This window comes from Branchiostoma lanceolatum, chromosome 16 (genome assembly GCF_035083965.1).
Source record: "Branchiostoma lanceolatum isolate klBraLanc5 chromosome 16, klBraLanc5.hap2, whole genome shotgun sequence".
Lineage (NCBI taxonomy): Eukaryota > Metazoa > Chordata > Leptocardii > Amphioxiformes > Branchiostomatidae > Branchiostoma > Branchiostoma lanceolatum.
The window spans coordinates 11,366,425-11,381,058 of NC_089737.1; the positions used below are offsets into that span (position 1 = coordinate 11,366,425).

General features: G+C 40.8%; 2 protein-coding genes across 4 annotated transcripts in view; one reads left to right on the forward strand and one right to left on the reverse strand.

Annotated features, from left to right (window-relative positions):
* The window catches only part of LOC136422256 (zinc finger and SCAN domain-containing protein 2-like), a 44,082-nt gene extending 43,760 nt beyond the window's left edge, over positions 1-322 (reverse strand). Inside the window, exon 1 of the mRNA XM_066409909.1 lies at positions 299-322. The gene's annotated coding sequence lies outside the window, so the exon portion shown is untranslated. The remainder of the gene's footprint in view (positions 1-298) is intronic.
* Positions 1-14,634, forward strand: part of LOC136422249 (leucine-rich repeat-containing protein 24-like) — a 55,804-nt gene that overhangs the window by 27,120 nt on the left and 14,050 nt on the right. For all 3 annotated transcript variants that reach the window (XM_066409897.1, XM_066409898.1, XM_066409896.1), the window contains exon 2: positions 1,780-1,911. The gene's annotated coding sequence lies outside the window, so the exon portion shown is untranslated. The remainder of the gene's footprint in view (positions 1-1,779; positions 1,912-14,634) is intronic.

The following is a 14,634-nucleotide window of genomic DNA, read 5'->3' on the forward strand; positions in this document are numbered from 1 at the left end:
GTGGTCATGTCACATGAAATTTGTACTTGCTCCTTTAGGGCATTCTGTGCTATCTGAACATACTCAAACTGTTGACCCATTTCCAAAAGGCACGACTCAGCGAAGTGACTGGGGAAAGATCCCCGCCTCAGTACATTGGTTCATAGTTCCTATTAAAACCTGGAAGCATAGAGTAAGAACCTATTTCAGTGGACATGACACGTTGAACTCCGTTACAACTTTGTACATTCTCCTTTAGGGCATCTGACCATCTGAACATACTCAAACTGTCGACCCTTTTCCAAGAGCCACGACTTACCTAAATTACTGGGAAAAGATCACGGCCTGTGTATTGGTTCATAGTTCCTGCTAATACCTGGAAGCATAGAGGAAGAACCTGTTTCAATGTACATGACACACTGATACCTGGTACAAATTTGTACATCACCTTAAGGCTAATCCTGGCCATCTGAACATGCTCAAACTATTGAAACATTTCCGAGAGGCACGACTCTCTGACATCCTTGGGAAAATATCACCGACTGTTGATCGGTTTGTACTTCTAATTGGCAGAAAGCATAAACTAGTTAGCATTGTTTCAATTCTGTCCTTCATTTTGAATTAAAGAGTTTGTGATAAAGGCATTCATTTGAAGGGGAGTTCAGGGAAAGTTTGAAGAATAAACTTTACATGAACTTTGATACAAGTCTAGATGCAATATCGGTAATGCTTCAGGGAGTGTTTGTAACCAGTCAGTGTGTTTGTTAGTTTTTTTTTCTTGGTGTGTGTCCGCACTTATGTGGATATTACGGAATGGCAGGTTGTACTGCAAGGCAAGAAGTGGTGTAAGAGAATACTTGGACATTTGGACATCTGATTCGGCTCGCTCGTTGGTGACGAGTATCAGAATAGCCTCACCATGCAACGACATCGAAATTACAAAAATATCTTGAGGACTTTCATATGTAGCAAAATGTTTAACGTATGACCACACTGTTTACGTACGCTAAGCATGAATAAATACAATTATTTCTTCAATCTCCAAAGAAAGCAACACACCATAAACGAGTAATAAGTTACTTAATCCTGAAATAGCGTTGAACGAAGTATATTCATCAGAGTGTAAGCGTCTAATTGCAAAAACAATTCTTTGTATAGTGGTTTTATAATTGCTATAATTATATGTTTTCTACAGTAGATCGCCAGGAGGCAGGAGATCTGGTGATTAGAGGGACAATGGAGTGCTAAAAACGCCGGGGGCAAAAATTACCCACAATTCTCTGGGTTCCCATTGTATGGCACTGATGGTCCATGATGAAAGGCACCAAAGAAATTTCTATTGCTAATAAAGTTTTGAGGATAAAATTATCGTATGTTGCTAAGTTACCGATTATAACATCGCCGGAAAGCAATTTGGCACCCATAAATTATTTCCTAAGCCCCCTAGCCCTCTTGTCCAGGATTTGTCGCAATCGCTCTTTGCGGTTTTGTTTTGACAGACGAAAGAGTAAATCAAATGACTAGTAAGTAACGTGCGCAATAAGTTAAGATTCGACAAAATACAGGGTTACGCAATACAAATACGAAGTGGTCATGTTTTTATAACGTTAACTTGAAGCTTGTTTTCTTCTTTTCAAATAATCAACTCCAACGATACACATGATGTATTTTTTTCACCTCACTGTGACAGTATTTAGCCATACTAACCTCATTTTACCTTAAAATTGACTGCTAATGTGTACCAACTACGTCACAGATTGGCATCACCATATATGGGCATGTTTCGTCCCGCCCCTCCAGGTGGACGTATTGAACTGTCGTCAGAGGAACACCCGCCACTTTAGTGACTCAACTCAAACGGACGACACATAGACGTCCCCGCCTCGACTCAACTACAAGTTTCCTAACCACAGCCGGGCGTCCAACAATTCGGTAAGTCGAAGCGACGTTTCCTTACGCATATGTATTGAGGGACTCTTTTGAGTAGAACCTAGATTAAGGATAGATTCGGTGGACAAAAAATGGCTTGACTTCGGAGGGTAAAGTTGTCGGACTGGTATGGCTAGCCATGCTTGTTCTGAGCCAATTATTTACCGTGTGTACTGTGGGAACAGGCAGGGGTGGAATGCTTCCTTTGTCCTTAAGAATGTCTAAAACTCATTGAGAGGCCTTGAACGGTTGTTATATATCTTGATGTGTTCTTCTATGTTGTTAAAAACTGCGAAGTGGTGATTTGACACCTTAAGCGAGCACTGAAGTCCCTTCAGTGAGAGAAGACACATCGTCTTCGTGTCGTGGTCAACATTTTAAGATCCACAAAATGTCTTGCTTCGGGCGCTCAAGAAATTGGTGCTAATGCTTTATGGATACCTCTTACAAAAACATGCTTTTCTTTAAGCCGTATAACAACGCAGAGTAACTTTTGGGCATACGCAGTTCAAAGTGTCAAAATGAGCTTATTATGGCGGCGAGAAGTTAGTAATGTTCACAGTCTATAAAACTTTAAGACGGCACTTTCTGAGATTGTTGTCTGTCCGTACACCGTACCATGTCGTGTCATTCATACCTAAAAGATGACAATCTTAACTGTACATCAAGGGTTAAGATAGAGACTAATTTCCGTCCATAATCGTGTCTTAAGTAATGTAAACATTGTGTCCAGCAACACCGCCCAAGTCTTCCGTTGGATCATCGGTGTATGTCCTCCAGAACATTTCCGGTTGCGTCCAAGTAGAGCCTCGTCTGTGTAGCGATAATTGCGACAGTCGACAGAACAAAAATCTTACTATTCAAATCCGCGCCATCCGGATCCACGCTGTCTACAATATGAAACGTACAGTGGGTGTAACATGATGCAAAGTAGGTGGCAACGTTTTGATTCAGTATATTTATATTAGGACAAAAAACTATCTAGCTCGAGTTGGGTTCACAATGTCCCCACTGGGGTCTAAATGTTTGAGCCTCGGTCGCAACAAAATTTTTGATTGTACGATCTTCTATGACAATTTGAAAGGACCAACCGTCGACAAGACTATACGGCAGCATTTTCCTTCACAACACAGCTGTCGTTTGTACGACTGTCGTGGTGAGAAAGAATGCCCATTTTCAATCGTTAAGCTGTATATTCGTAGGAGTAGGACGCATATGACACTTAAAGCACAACATTTATGTTCAAAAGAGATTTATGCGTCGTCATTTCACTGCTGTCATTCAAAGAAGACAAAAGTCTCTGCATACCCCACCTGTACAAAATTCTCACCCCATTTTGTTTACGCCTGCTCACCTGGTAAGTGGGATAATTGGCTGGAGGTATGCCGCTATAGGTCGATCGATCATTATGGAGGGGTGCGGCAGAACTTACCTACAGCCCCCCTCTCACTGGACCCGCGGTACGCTGGCGGCGTACCTGCGTCCTAAACTGGATTTGTGTTACCCTTGACTTTATAATGGGAATATCATTCAAACCGTACAAGTTTGACCAAAAAGACAAGAAAACACACAAAGCTTAAAAAGATTCGTGTTTTGTCGATGAAATTCGTTAAGTGCTTTGTCAATTCGATCGGCCGCAGCAACGCCGCCAGCGTGCCGCGGGTCCAGTGAGAGGGGCGCTTAACAGGCCCCCTACGTGACTGGAAAGAGTAGAGACCGGCCAAATAGACATGTACAGATAACATGCCAGCATTGTTGGCCAGCCGATAGATACAGTATCTACATGTATCGGCTAGCCAACTGCTCTGGTATGTTATCGATCTATCTATTTGGCCGATCTCTATCCTTTTCAGCCACGTCTGGAGCCTGGTAGAGGCTATCTAATCTCCAAGCATAAAAACTCCTTTTGCCAGTTGGATACGTTCTTTGCAACCGTTAGATCTGCTTGGAGATTAGAGGCTATCGTCCGCCGGCGCCGTGAAAGCAACGTTACCATAATCAAACCTAGTCTGAATCATAACAAGAAGAACATGTATATTTTGAGAACAGCCAGCGGCCAATCAGAAGTTCCGTTCTATTTATATTTGAATATTAAGAGACACACCTAGGCCCTGTTCACTTAGCTGCCTTTCTAGGGCATCTCCTAATTTTTCAAATTTTTGTGTACAAAGAGCAAAATACACTGTGTTTTGTTTAACCCAAAGCTTAATGATAGACAATGTTAATTGTAGAGTCCCCAAGCAACAGAGGCTTGTAAAGAAAATATTTGAAAACAAGAGTTGGGGTCGTATGCAGATGATTTTCAGAAATGATGAAAAAACTATTTTAAGATCTTTTGAAAGTGTTAGAAACTATTCTTACTGCATCTTTGCATGCCAATATGCATGTAGTGCCATAGTTGAATTTTGTACCAAGTATGAACAGAAGATCTGTTCTCTGGCGGTTTATAACATTTCCAAAATGTCTTTAACTTTATAAGACCTGTTACTTGTAGTCTTTCTCTATTAAGAGTCTACAAACCACGCCATACATTCAGATAGGCTGGCCTATCTTGTTCTTCGTTAGCTAATCTTGTACGGAACAAGTGTTTCTATAGACACCTATACCCACCTTATTTCACGTTATCTCCACGATGGTCTAAAGACAAAAGAACTAAACCCTTTGATGCACTATCTGTGAGGGGTGGTCTCTGCCCCGTACGGTCGTCCTAGCGCAAATAAAGACGTCATTAGAGAAGTATCTAGGTTGGGCTGGAACAAAGACAAATGGAGACACAGAGGCTGTGTAATAATTGCGCTTACATACCATATTAGGGGAGGGGCCGGTCGTGTAGTACGAAATTACGTTTGACAGTTATGTTAAGAGTGATTTATACACGTTATTTCCGGACGACTAAATTCTAAGCTGCCTGAAAGTTTGCTGGTATGTGGAGTCAATCTTTCACAATTTGCTACCGGAATCATGCTGTCTTGAATTCAAGATTCAACATGGATTTTACTGTTGAGAAATTTTGTAAAAGCCCAATCACACCTTGATTCAAGTAAGGTCGAAGGTTGTGTTAAGTTCTGAAATGCTAGTACTCAAAACCCACCCGTATGTGGTGCTTTATGATTTCAATGTAAGAGAACGTATGGCGTAAATGGAAAAATGAAAACGTTTCATTGAATATTTGGTTAATAGAAACGTTTCTATTGTTAGTTTATCCGTGAGTAGAAATTATTATAAAGAAGGAAGGATTCTTAACCTATTTTTCCAACACAAATCATTACTATGATTTGCTGTCAAAAATTTGGGTTCTTGATCTTTGCATTGAAAATTGTAGTCAAAGATGTTATAACAAAGTTTTGCATCGCAATAACTGTCTGCCAGTGTCTTTTGCTTGCATCCAGTGTTTAACATTAAACACAATTCATTGGTATTCTTTAAGTTTCTGTAGGCGTCATTGAAAAAGTTTGTCATGTCCCCAGTTGCACTCAATAGTGATGCTTCCATTCCTTCTATGTGTTCTGTCTGAAAGATTAATGTCTAGTGGCTAACTTTCTCCATTCTGTAAATGTTAATGTGTTAGCAGTTGGGAAAGGTCGCCCCTGTGGCTCATTTTAGTCCCGGGGGACACACTTATATGTCTGCACAATCTCCAAACAAATAGCCAGTAGTTCCAGACAAGACAATTTATGTATAGGCTCTCTTCATACACCGTCTACGTCCTAGAATAAATCGTATGTAGAGGCTTAAGGTAATTTCACCTGTTCGAAAATGCAATCTTCTTTGCTATGATGTAATGGTTTTCCCCGGTGGCATTTCGCCTGGCACCATCCGAAGAATGACAAGAGCTTCACACTCGCATTCTTGAAATCACCCTGAGATATAAGGGTGGGGACACTGGATGGGGATCTGTTGATCTTTGCCATGGCGGATCTGTCAAAGCAACCTTTACAGGGTTCAAGACACCGATTTGTTTACGGGGTTAGTCTGAAGAAGGCCAAGGTCTCATGAACTATTGAGCAGTCTCTCCTAGCTGCCACCATCTAGAAGACAAAAAAAACCAACACATTTCTACTAAAATCTTAAAAGTTGCTAATCATTAAAACATGGGGCTACATATATAACCCACTAACTCCATAGAAGACCCCCCCCCCCCCCCCAGTAATGTACATGTACGTATGAACGCCCGATAGATCTATAGACTAGGCTTCTTTCTTAACCTTTTTTGGCAAGTACGTGTACCCTTGCAGTGAGCATTCGGACATGAGTTTACGAATACGGGACAGCCTGTCTTCGAGACGTGTTAAGAACAAGCAGTAAACATAAACTAGCATTCAAATACAATTCAAGTCAAGTGAGTCGAATGTCAATTGCGTAAATGCAGTAGACACACACGACTACAAACAAACACACTGATTACAATACCTCTGCTTTCACTGAGGTAAAAGGGAATCCCGATATTCTGGGATACTGAATGTGATCTAAAAATGCCAGTCAAAGAGTTGCTTCGTGTCAGTTACTTTCTTTGTTACGCTCTGGCGCTAGTAGTATTGGCACTTTGTTATACGGACTTTTCAGGAGAACCCTTTCTTATTGATGTATTCTGGTGACCCATGTTAGGTCTGGGTTACGGTGCGCAGAAGACAAATCGTTGTACACAAACCTAGTGGCACATTCGTGACATACCTGTAGTTCTTTTCAAATGAAAAGTTGTGAAATCTCTCGTCTTGATTTAGCTGGACAGTATAGGTTTGGGGAAGGCACACACCAGTTAGTTGGTTTCTCACGGATAGATAAATGAAGTACCTGAAATTTTTTTTTATCAGAATCAATAGCAAAGTTTTTAAATCACAATCAATGAAAATATTTTAGCCGACGTCTCGATGACCGTCTATCATCTTCTTCAGGGAATCGGTATTGATGGCATACGGTCATCGAAGCGTTGGTTGTTATCAGCCATTCACCAAACTGATGAAAATATTTGCGGATATGAAGTTAAAATCATTAAAATTAAATTGTACATCTAGTCAGTTTTGAAGTGTGAGATTGTATACAAAGAATTCCTTCGACGACACCCAGATTGTGACGTAGATCGTTAAGACGCTTCTTGTTTTGAACAATACAACTGTCAATGAAAAGTCTTTGGGTAGGTTTGAGGCAAAGACTTAAAACAGAATATCCTGGGTTCTTTATCACAATATAAGGATTGAGAAATTACTACTTGTAATATTGCATTAAAGGTAACAGGTGTGAGCCTAAAATGGTCTCATGTATACATCGTGCAAATAGGCTTATAGTAAAAGTAGGGCAGCGCACAATTAAGCACAAATATGATTTTCAACGGCACATTAAGGTACCCTAATGTGTACTAAGCTGCTTAAATCCTCCGACCTTGCTAACACCATTTATTAAGCAACCGACCCGTATGACCTACAGACTACCTTTTAGGATTGTTCATAAACACGACCATTCTTTCGTCATGAAAATAGATTTATACTCCCCAGGGATTTATGTATTAAGATGATCCAGCTTACCTGTGTGCTTCCTTCCGCCTTCGTCACACATGTAAGGACCAACCGCAGTGAAGGTTGTGAAAAATTGTTTCAGAACGGAAACACATTGTAAAGAACAATCTAATTAGTTGCTGTTTTATTGTTTTATTTAGCATTGCACTTATATTATATGACAGGTACTAGTCTTTTATGAGTAGAATTTTTGTCAAAATCAAGTCCAGCCTTTGTTTTCTAATTGCTCAAGTTGAATGAAAAGGAGACAGGGGCTTTTGTCTCCAACCGTGATTGTACTAAACGGACTTTATAACCGTCGGATGGAACTTTCTTATGTAAAAATCTTCATCTACGAGTAGCAACGTCAATTTAAAAAAATCCTAACATATAATGTGACGTAAATGTGTGTCTTTAAAAGAGACACGTTGCAGAAAAGACATGCCCAAAAAACTCTGACAAAGAAAGGAATCCAAAACTACCACATGCCAAATCCCTTCTGTAATCCAAGCCCAGAGGCAACCCCACATCTCCCCACAAATAGAAAGGACAAAGACAAGGTTTTTATCTAATATTTAGATGAACAAGGTCTATCTGCACGTGTAAGACGGCAGGTCTCTTAAACAATTCGAAACCTTCGTCGTTAAGTGTTTCATTTGTTTAAAAGGATCTTGACAGATGAATATCAACATCAAAGAACTACGAGATCAACAATCCCTACTGGTATACCAACGTTATAGTGCCGCGCGGAGGTGTAAATAGGCGTCTTCTCGCTAATGCTTTCGTCAGAGATAGAGATCTTTACAACTTGTTTTGCACTTATACGATCTTGGTTACGATCACAGCCATTGTATGTCTCTGTAGCGACCGCCAACACAACATGTAACACGTTATATCTCAAGGGTTAAACAAGGTAAAATAAAAGCCTATTCAGATTTTCAAAGTTCTTACTGTAACGGCTTACTTTACACTTTTAGATGAAACGGTTCGGTTATGGTATCTAGGGTGTCGTTCAAATTCCAAAATGACGTATCTACTGACAAATGCTGCAGTTGAATAGGACTCTTCCAACTCATTTGGTACTTTTGAGATCACACTTAATATCCGCACTTGGCACTTTTTTTTGTATAATGCACTTACACAGTACATGTGAGGTTACCAAATTACACCCGCGTGAACAATCAACGCGACAGTTTCACAGTTTGAAACAACACTTTATGAAGTATTCAGATTATAATTAAACGTTTATCACTCGAAGCACCGGTACTCTTCGATCAGCAAGGCCCAGACGTAGTGAAATAAATGGAATCGGGATTATGTATGACAAATTGCACTCACAAACTGTGCGTTTATGGTCCTATTTCGATGATTGATCTACTTTGGTCAAAGACCTTTAACAATATTTCTAAAAGTAACGAGCCCCAGCAGACAACGTGATAGAAAAGCACACAAAAACAGACACAAAAGTACGATGCTGGTCTACAAAAGCCACTTGGTTTGTAAAAACAAATTAACGTCGCTTCCTTGACAAGGGAAGAAAGGGGGGAACACGCGATGTAGAACCATGCAGAACATCAACAAGCAAAAGCAAAGATAAGATCAGATAATCGGGTGAACCCTGTTGTTGTAACCTGGTTGAAAATCAACACACCTCGGTAGGTAGGTAGGTAGGTAGTACCATAGTCTTTTGAGGCCGTAGTGGTAGTGGGTTTGTAATCAACTGTGTCTAGGGCATTATACTGAAAGACAGAGCTCCTTGCCCAACCATCTCTCTCCACCGCCTTTTATCTCGCCAACCGAAGTCAGGTATTCATTTGCACACCTGGGTGGAGTGAGGAAAGTCGTTAAAGTGTCTCTCCCAAGGACACAACATCGGTGACATGTCATTCGACCCTCCGGGTTCTGAGATTAGCATTCTAACCGCTACACCAACACAGCACCGACGTCGTGGAAACGCTTCCTTAAAGTAAGGTAAAGAAGTCATTACTAAGATAAAGTTTGATGCTTTTTTTAAAGTAACTAGTAGTAGTGCAAACAGTCATTAACGTTCCTACCGCGCTAGTTATCATGCCGATCAATAAGATGCTAGAATGGAAAGCACGCAATGTCTATAGACTTTGACCAATCATGGGGAACGGTTTTGAAGCTGGCTGAAATATTTGGTGTCAGGAAGGGCAGTAGTTTTTATATAAAGTTACAAGTGTCTGTTGCTTCGGGCGAGCATCGTCCTTGTAATCGATCTAACGTTTCCTACCTTTAATCCAGGATATATGTTCTTCCGGTGATATTTGTGTATCTGGCACGTTGTTTGAAACTGTCAAACACCCCCAGGGCTTTAACGATTTATCAATACCTGTCCACAGGCTGTCAAAAGGCTTGTGAATATACGCAGAACAGCTGTTGACAAAGTACAGAAAACTCCTATGTTACCTTCAGTATAACGTTTAACGTCTTAAAATGATACTAAACTTTTTCTTGTTTTGAAATGAACATTTTCTAAGTGGTCGCAAAGGATGTAACTGTAATTGCATTTAAGTTCGAGTGGTTTTAATTCGAGTGGTCAAAATTGAGTGTTCGCGTTTGAAACAATAGCAGCGCTACAGAAACACCGGAAAAAAGGTTTGCGACGAAGAGCTTACCGCGAAAATAAACCACCGCGAACACTCAATGTTGTCAGTACATGTATAAGAAAAGATGGAGACATTTCGGCAAGGAACCGATTTGGTAAACTTTAGCCGAGTTAGTATCCAGGCTGTAGAGTTATTCTCCCACCTACCCAGTGAACAATAAAGTTCCTGATGAAGAGCGCATTCCCCAGCACTCTGTGGGTCCGAAATTGCTCCGCTAATCCCTAAAGATGTCAAGGACAGACTGACTCATTTAAGTTGAAGCCGCCTGGTCAGTAGAGCGAGACTGCATGAGAATGCAGGGGCAAACCCCGCCGTAAATTAACCGCGCTTCCTCACAGTATCAGGGAAAACATCTGCATGGGAGGAGATTCATTCCCGCGATTCGTATCGGCACAAGGGTGTTTACAGCCCAAGGAAATGTTTAAGACTATATATTATGGTAGATAAGATAAGAATAAGGAAGAAAGATGTGTTAAGCAGGGAAAAGAGTCGCCAAGAGAAGGGAAACTCATAAAACATGCTACCCAAGGCGGCTAAAAGTTCAATGTTGACACTGGTGATAAAGTAGTATTGGAGGCGCAGTAGCTGTAAATGCATAATGCAACTCTATTACAAAGACAGACTTTCCTAGTGTTAATTTATCTAACACTGGTGCTACATGCATACATTCTGCAGATTCCTGCAACGTCAGGGTTTCAGAAATTCAATGTAGTCTTCTCAATATCATCATGTTTCATACTCTTAAAAGGTTGGAGCGTGCACAAAGTCTATCTTCTAGTATTCTCTATTGTACATCATCACCTCTATGGTATTCCTCTATTCAGACATTTCTTTTATTCTGTTTATGATACTGTAAATGCAGAAATGTACGCAGTGGTTTCATATTTAAAGTTTTCGAGGCAAGGTAAAACCACCGGAACATTTTGCCTGTGTTTCTGTAGCACTACTAACGCGAAGTTAAACCACCGCGAACACTCAATTTTGTTCCTACCGCGAACTTAAAACCACGCAAACTTAACTACATTTACAGTATCTCATCTTCCTAATATGAGCAAAATCTCTCGTGTATTTCCAAGAAGCCGTTATTCTTAAGACACACCCTATACAGCCTTACCATACCTGTACACGCCCTAGATCAACACACCTGTTGGGCAATAACCTTGCGTGCCAGAAAATACAAGCTAAAACATCAAGTGATCGTAAATTTAGATCACCTTGGTGACCCTCATATCCCGGACGGCTTTTATGCATAAAGGTATTCCCTGTACATATAATGGCACAATGCCTGCATGGCATCAAGGCTGGGAAGATGTTTTTTATGAAGATATAAAAGATATAAAAATAACTCAACTGTAAGATATCCTAAATATGTATGGAAAGTACATCTTTTACATCAACGTTCTGTGGTAGCCTATTGTATGGGTTGATGGTCGTCGTTTCACTTGGTGGACGCCTTGGTGGCTCTTGAATCTTTTGGTTTAAGCCTTGCGCTTTTCTGTATCTGGATGACGTCTTTGGCTTTTCTTGCAAGCCTTTGAAGTGTAAAAAAGACACTGCAATGTCTGTGATGTGTTATTGGTCCATCTCTGCATGCGTGACAGAAAAGAATCTTATCAATGGCCCGCTTTTTACTCCCCTCATTAACAATTCATATCATAATGCTGATATTATCCACGTTGTGACGACCTGTTCTACAAAACCCCACTAATAAGTCATCACATGTTGTACGGGGATTAAGCCCTCTGTACTCTGCGGGTTCTTCAAAGCCGAAGGACCGGAGTCGGCTTGCTTGTTGGTTCCCCGGTTTGACCCCTGCAAAATGCACAACCACAGAGCTGATGCTATCGTCTGTGGAGCAACATTAGATATTTATAACGGCCGGTAGTGGGTGGGACAACAGATGGTTACTAGCCATACATATCGGGTTGACGTAAAGATGCCGTCTGGGGGAAGTTTACGCCCTTTTCATATGCTAGCCCTCAAACAATCGACCTTTCTATTGGAGTTTACCACGTTTGAGGGAAGTTATTTTATGACTGAGTAGTTCTAAAGAAGGCCTACAGACAAACATAGCAGCACTGGGGATGTAACGCTACGCTGTAAAATAAATTGGGGACTTGCAGAATGAGAATTGCACCCAAACACGCGCGCGCACACACACACACACACACACACACACACACACACACACACACACACACACACACACACACACACACACACACACACACACACACAAACGCACACACGTGATAACAGCACACGATAACCTATGACATATTATTTATGAAGATAGTATGTGACAACACCAGTGACTACTTAGGCCTTGAAAATATTTCAGTACTTTAAAATATTCCATTTTATTACTGGTAAAATGCGTTTTTGTCATGACAAGAATATTGCTAAGACTCCCTTAATCTCTCATGCTTCACTTTTTTAAAAGACTTTCTACTGATAACCACGTCGAGACAGACCATATCTGCAGACATCTCTTATACAGACCCCTAAACAGGACCTCTGTGAATTATCTCCGTAGAGACATCTCTGCGAAGATAATAAACACAATGACGACGTCCAAGCGTGTATTGACCATGAGGCTTGACTAATCATAACAATGACATACAACGGTCTAGCTTTAACATTCAAGGTGTATGTAAATATAAAAACACAGATGTAAACGTCACTAAAACAGTGTCTGCTATAACGGACAGGTGTGTACACGTATAGATTCAGGTGACGTCATGTGTTTCTGTTGCTAAGGCAGTGTTTAACACGTTCCATTGTCGCTGTAAGCTCTCTAAGATCCTCAAAATCCAAAGGTATTCCAGATCTACTCTTTGCCGCTCACGGTAGTATCTTTTGTTTGACGTAGAAAAGAAACATGAGTACAAGCTTGCATAGTTTTCCAGATCAACGGTCACATGTTTCTCTCTTGACGTAAGTAGCTCTTCAAATTTGACTTTTGGTGAGATCTTACTTTATTTGAAGCTTGTATGTTTCTGCGGTGGAAGCCATAGCCATGCTGCATGTGTAGGATAAAGAATGACTTCCTTTTGAATATGCCAAAGTATACAAAACCAAGTCGTCATATCAAAGGATAACTAGAATAAACCGATTACATTCCTGTCGTTTTGTTCCTTCCGCTCGCGGATATCCCATGTGTTTTAGTGCTTAACTTGTCACTGTTGGTGTAAGTGTGTGTGGGTGGGGGTGTGGTCAGGCAACGTCCAGCCAGATTTTGACCGTAAGGACGGAAAACATATTTGAAAAGAGATTCGCACACAGAAAGTACACTAAGACTTGATTTTCCGATTTTTTTTCAGCGATGGTGCTTTCTCCAGTGATCTGACGCATGTCTGGCAAGCCGTTAAATATCTTTGGAAAGAAAGAAAAAAACTTTAGACTTCAATATATTCATGTTCCTCCAACGCGGAGACTAAAACTACTGGTATCAGCCTTGTAGTAATAGGTATAAGTAAAAAAGTAAACTTACAGCTTCAAAACGTTCGTAACTCGTTTGACTAACCGTTCATCACTGTAAAATTGCGAAAATCAGGTATTGCTTGAAATGTCAAAGGTCATGACTTATTGGTCAAAGGTCAGGGCCGAGGTGGTGCCTGATTACCGCACTTTGTCACGGAACTTCCCAGTGATTATTAATAGATCGGTACAAATGCGCGAAGCTGTAAATCTGGTCCCCCAGAGGAGTGATGATCCGGTTTGGAGTCGGCACTTCAGCATTACGAGTGATGATGAATCGGCCTTGTTAGACTACCGGTATACAGCGATTTCTTTCAATGTTATCAGTGTAGAAATCAATTTTAATTTTTGGTGGAATCATTCTTCAAGGCGCGGGTTGTCAATCATGCCATAATGTCAGTTACAGATGTACCACGTGACTATAAATGTAGGCGATCTGCAATTTGTACCAATTCTGCTGCTTCGATCAAGAAATCAGCTTTCTACAATATGAATATCTTTCGATACATTTTGTTTGGCGTTTCCCGTAAGCAGAGTTGGTAAATTGTGTTTCTCATTTAATCATTCTTGTCGTATTCTCTTTTTAGTCAAATTTTTGAATAATTGATAATGTACCCCATGAGAAATTGTTTGAACGTGAACCAGCAGGTCAATTCTCGTCTGTTGGTGAAATGTTGCCAAGCCCACAAACCCATGAACGTTTTAACAAGTATTAAGTATTAACAGAGTGTGTAGTCAAGTGTGTACGTACTACATAGCTCTTTATCATACATGCACAGTTTTGGTCGTCATACATGGGATAACATTTCGCTAATAGTATGCTATACAGCATAGATACATCCCTCTTGAAGATTACTTAATGATAACGCGGTTACAGACTATCTCATGGCTTCATGCTAGCCTCTTTCGCGGGCCTTCTAGGGGCACCGTCGCTTCTGGAAGCGTGGAAACGATTTCTCCTTGCATTTGAGAACCTTGCCCATGTTGAAAATCAGCAAATCAGCGCTCGAGCTCACACCAACACCCCCCCCCCCCCCCCACACACACACACGCACACACGGTGACACACACACACACACACACACACACACACACTGTGACACACACACACACACTATATGATAAAC